This window comes from Grammomys surdaster, unplaced genomic scaffold (genome assembly GCF_004785775.1).
Source record: "Grammomys surdaster isolate TR1022 unplaced genomic scaffold, NIH_TR_1.0 64, whole genome shotgun sequence".
Classification (NCBI taxonomy): domain Eukaryota; kingdom Metazoa; phylum Chordata; class Mammalia; order Rodentia; family Muridae; genus Grammomys; species Grammomys surdaster.
Window position 1 is genome coordinate 17,699,018 of NW_021604566.1, and position 5,267 is coordinate 17,704,284.

Below are 5,267 nucleotides of genomic sequence, written 5' to 3' on the forward strand. Positions count from 1 at the left end.
TCTTGCAAAGAACCTGGCTTTCAAATAAACATAATAATAAAATCTTTAATAATATTTTATCTTTTTATTAAAAATGTATGTAGTGTATTCTAATTATGATTCTCCCCATATCCTGCCAGACCTTCTCCACTTTCCCACCCGTCTAACTCCTTTTTTCTTTTTTCTCTCTTTAAAAAACAAAAAGACAAAATAAACAAGTAATTAAATATATTAAAATCTAGGCCTAGTCCACCAGCTCGTCTGCTCTCGCGCGCACGGCTAGTCGACGCGACGCCAGAGCGCCCGGCCACGCTGCCGCGGCCCCGGCAGAGTCATGGCCACAGAGGAGAAGAAGCCAGAGACAGAGGCTGCGAGAGCACAGCCCACTCCTTCCTCATCAGCCACACAGAGCAAGCCCACACCTGTTAAGCCAAACTATGCCCTGAAGTTCACCCTGGCTGGCCACACAAAAGCTGTGTCCTCTGTGAAGTTCAGCCCCAATGGGGAGTGGCTGGCAAGTTCATCTGCTGATAAACTCATTAAAATTTGGGGAGCATATGATGGAAAGTTCGAGAAAACTATATCTGGTCATAAACTGGGAATATCTGATGTAGCTTGGTCATCAGATTCTAACCTCCTTGTGTCTGCCTCTGATGATAAAACTTTGAAGATTTGGGACGTGAGTTCCGGAAAGTGTCTGAAGACCCTAAAGGGCCACAGTAACTACGTCTTCTGCTGCAACTTCAACCCCCAGTCCAACCTCATCGTCTCAGGGTCTTTTGATGAAAGTGTGAGGATATGGGACGTGAAGACAGGGAAGTGCCTCAAGACTTTGCCTGCTCATTCTGACCCAGTCTCAGCCGTTCATTTCAACCGTGATGGGTCATTGATCGTTTCCAGTAGCTATGATGGTCTCTGCCGAATCTGGGACACTGCCTCTGGCCAATGTCTGAAGACGCTCATTGATGATGACAATCCTCCAGTGTCTTTCATGAAGTTCTCTCCAAATGGCAAATACATCCTGGCTGCAACTCTGGACAACACACTGAAGCTCTGGGACTACAGCAAGGGGAAGTGTCTGAAGACATACACTGGCCACAAGAATGAGAAGTACTGCATATTTGCCAACTTCTCTGTGACAGGTGGCAAGTGGATCGTGTCTGGTTCTGAAGATAACCTAGTGTATATATGGAATCTGCAGACCAAGGAGATTGTGCAGAAGTTGCAGGGTCACACAGATGTTGTGATCTCCACGGCTTGTCACCCAACAGAGAACATCATTGCCTCAGCAGCGTTAGAGAATGACAAAACAATCAAACTGTGGAAAAGTGACTGCTAAGTCCTGCCTCCATGGGAGGGAGACTTCAGGAAGCCACCTGGACTGGCAAGAAACACATGCGTGGCAGAGGCATGGGACCAGGCTGGGTTGACAGGCCTGGTGCACCTACTGTCTGAAAATGTTGGGTCAGGGGAGTGTACACTACCGAGTCTTGATAGCCACTGTGATATTTCTTGCCAATTCTGTCTCTGCCTGAGGAAGTTCCTGGTCTGTTCTGTGCTCAGAGGCAACAAATTTTTAATTTTTTATTACAGGAGTGAGTTCAACTCCTCATGGGTTGTTTTTCTCTGTACTTGTTGTTTTTGGTATTGTATTGCCCAGTGCACACACTGGAACAGAACCTACAGCCCTCCTCCCATTCCCTGCCTCCAGCCCTGGCCTGCTTGTTCAAGTTCCCTGCCTGTACTAGTATGCAGTGTGCTTCCATGAGTCTCTGGAAACACAGAAAGGTTGTTAAGTTGTATCCGTATCAAGTCCCTTTGTTTTTTTGGAGTTCATAGGTCAACACTGATCTCAGTGGTTACAGTGTCTCCTTGTCTCACTGATATCACTCAGTAAGCTACAAACACTGTAATAAAAGGTGGGTATGGACTGGGTGTGGCCCTGAGTTCTGACCACAGCTCTTCCACACCTGGCTTTTAGAAAGCTCCTCCCTCCTGGCAGGAGTTGGCAAGGTCTCTGGGAGGATGGATCTTTGCTGTGCCTTCTTCCCAGTGGCTGCTGTGGGTACTATGTGTTGCCAGAGGAAGAACCTCAGTTGAGAGAGTGGAAGTAAGTCTTGGAAAGGCACCATGTAGTGAGGTTCTGGACCTCTTTATTTCGTGTGAGGCTCAGGGTCACCTGCGCAGGAGGGAGGAGTTCAATTTGGTGCTTGCCCCAGCAGGTACAGCCTCCTGCCTTGGCCTCTAAACCCACGAAACTTCTCTTAGCCCCTTCCCCAAATGGATCCTCAGGTGACCAGGACTGGAAAGAAGTGATGGCCAAGCTCTGAACTGCACAACATTTTCACAACTGCTGCTGGCGAACCCAGGGTGACCTAGTATGGAGCAGACTGCAGAGGTTCTGAGTCCAGATGGGTGGGTGAGGCTGCTGGGGACAGGCACGGGTGGAAAGGAGATTCTGGGTTTGCTCTGGTTGCTGCAGCTTATGTATTGAAGCTAGGTCACCCTGTTCTACTCTGCCTTTGCTGAGGCATGTCCCCAGCTGTGGGCCTGATAGCCTGTCCTCCACTCCATCGAGGCACAATAAAAATCCAAAGGTGTTGGGAAAGGAACCCACATACATTGTCCTTTCCTTGAGGGAGAGAGATGATGGGCTTCACATCGTAGAAGCCATTGTTAAAGAAAGAGGGTGGCTTGTCACACTGACAGGGTTCTGGGGCCCCTAGCATCTGTTGGATGGATGTGCCTGGGTTCTGGTCAATGTTGTGGGCATGTTGCTGGGGTTTCTGGAGGGGTGTTGTGGTCCTTCCAGCTGTGGCCTGGTGTGCAGCCCCCTCCTGAGGGAGGGAGCTTGCTTGCCATGTTGAGCGCAGAATCCCCAAGTATAGTTTATTTTTTCTACAGTTGAACTCTGTTGTAGATTTATGTAAAAATACATTCTCTTTTTAAAAATAAAGATTTTCATGTCTTGTAAAAAAAAAATATATTAAAATCTAAAGAGACAAAAAAATCTCAATATCTGTGATGCCCCCAATAGTTACATTAAGGTATATTATAATCTATTTCCAAAATTCTGAATGAAACAAGAAAAAATTTCTATGGTTCTGATTATAGTGGCCAATACATACAAGCCTAGTGTCAGGAGAGCTGAGGTAGTATGAGATAGTTCAAAGCCTGCCTTGAATCCTTGTGAGATTCTACCCAGCCTACAATACAGTATGAAACCCGTCTCCAGAAATAGCAGCACTTTTGGAGTCAGAACTCCAAACAAGTCAGAACATTTTACAGGATTCCAGTACAATCAGAAAAAAAAAAGTAACAACTTAAGCATTTAAAAAAATAACAGACTGTGCTCTACATTTCTAAGTTCATTGTAAGCCTTGATACCAGAACAGGCAACCATGCTACACTGTAATAAGCCATCATCAAGATTCCAGTAAGTGTAACATGATTCTAATATTCAAACAGAAGATGTGTTTAAAAATGAAAAAATATTTTGCATTAACTTTGTGTACGTAATAAAGCATCACTTGAGAAAACAAAAACAAAAAAAAAATCTAGAATACCCTAAAACAGGGCAGATTATTTTAGAGAAATGGAGAAAGAAAACAGTTATGAGTAAAAGTTTACTTCTACAAATGGACACATCTATATATGAGTATACTATGCATGGCCACATTTGTATATGTGCACATTTGTACAAGTAATCACCCATAAGTACACATATCATGTATGCATGCCTATACATGTGTACATCTCTACGTGTTCAGCTTTACCTATACATGTGCATGTATGAACAGATCTATACATGTGCATATATGAACGCATTTGTGCATGTGTTCAGCTATGAATGCACATACTTATACATTCACATGCCTATAAATGTATAACCTATGAATTATACACTTATATATGTTATCATATGTGCATGTAAACCGATTCATGAACCCAGTCATAAACTCACATACTTGTACACACATAATTTACATATGAACATAACTATACATCTACTCTTAGTTACCTTTTTTTTTTTCTTTTTTTTTTAATGCTTTTTTATAGCATGTTTTACAAGGGGAGGGGGTAAGAAGGGCAAGGTGGTGGAAAAGTACAAAATCTTCTTGGCCTGTGCCTTGAAACATGTCATGGTCTATAAGGTGCTCTGCCTTGAATTATGATCTACCTGCTGTTCTAAAGAAGATATGGTACACTGCTTGAGTTATGGTCTCCCTGCTATTCTTAAGATGATATGGTACACTGCTTTGAGTCTATCAAACTCAAAGCAGTGTACCATATCATCTTAAGAATAGCATGAGTCTGTGAGCAAAGACCTAACTTGGGAATGGTGTGAGCTTTTGAAATCTCATGCCGCCCCAACCCAGTGACTTCTCTAATGAAGCCACACTTCCTAATGCTTCTCAAACAGTTCTACCAACTGGAGACCAACCATAAAAATATATGTACAATTATGTGAAAACAGCTTGTGGTGAACCATTCTAATTCAAAGTACCTCACATGCATACAAATGTACATAATAATTTATATATATTTATATATGTAATACATAAAAATATACCTGGTAAATTAAATAACACTGACTGATAAGATCAAACTGACAATAAGGACAGTGACTATATGTCAAATGGCACTGTAAACTAAGACATGTGGGCATAAATGCACAGGTAATTGAAGCATCTTGGGGAAATCAGAAGCTGCTTCTGTTAAAGATATGGTACACAGAATAAAAGAGATCTATCTGTCTACAAGGAAATTTATACATCTGAAGTCAAATATTTTGCTGCAGGTGAATAATAAAATTGTTTCGATTCTAGAACAAGCCTGGGAGGGTCAAACTCAACACTGCTATCATGGGGAATCTGAAACATACTCCTACAGACTGATAGAAGGACAAACTCTATAAATACATACTGCACAGAGAGAACACCCCCCTCCAAACCAATAGCTATGGGGAAGATTGCTTACAAAATAAAAATAGGTAGTGTGAGTTTAACATAAACTTGAGAATCTTTACACACTAAATTGTCATGAAAGCAACTCCAGTAACAATCATTATAAAGGTCCGTGAAGAAAAAGGAGAAACTGGGAAGACAATCTTGTGTACCTTGATTCTTCTGATTGGCCAGAATCTGGAAATGACTTTTGTTCTGGCTTTGCCAGTGGCTAGAAATGCTAAAAGTGTCTTTGGTGTTCTGTTATCTTTTCTTTCTCCATACACAGCTAGATTGTGGGAAGCTATCCTTATCACATCATTGCCATTAACAAGTCTGTGC

At 42.3% G+C, this 5,267-nt stretch overlaps 1 pseudogene; it reads left to right on the forward strand.

Annotated features, from left to right (window-relative positions):
- The first annotated feature begins 277 nt into the window (after window positions 1-277).
- On the forward strand, window positions 278-2,955 carry LOC114623080 (annotated as a pseudogene).
- Window positions 2,956-5,267: the final 2,312 nt, after the last annotated feature.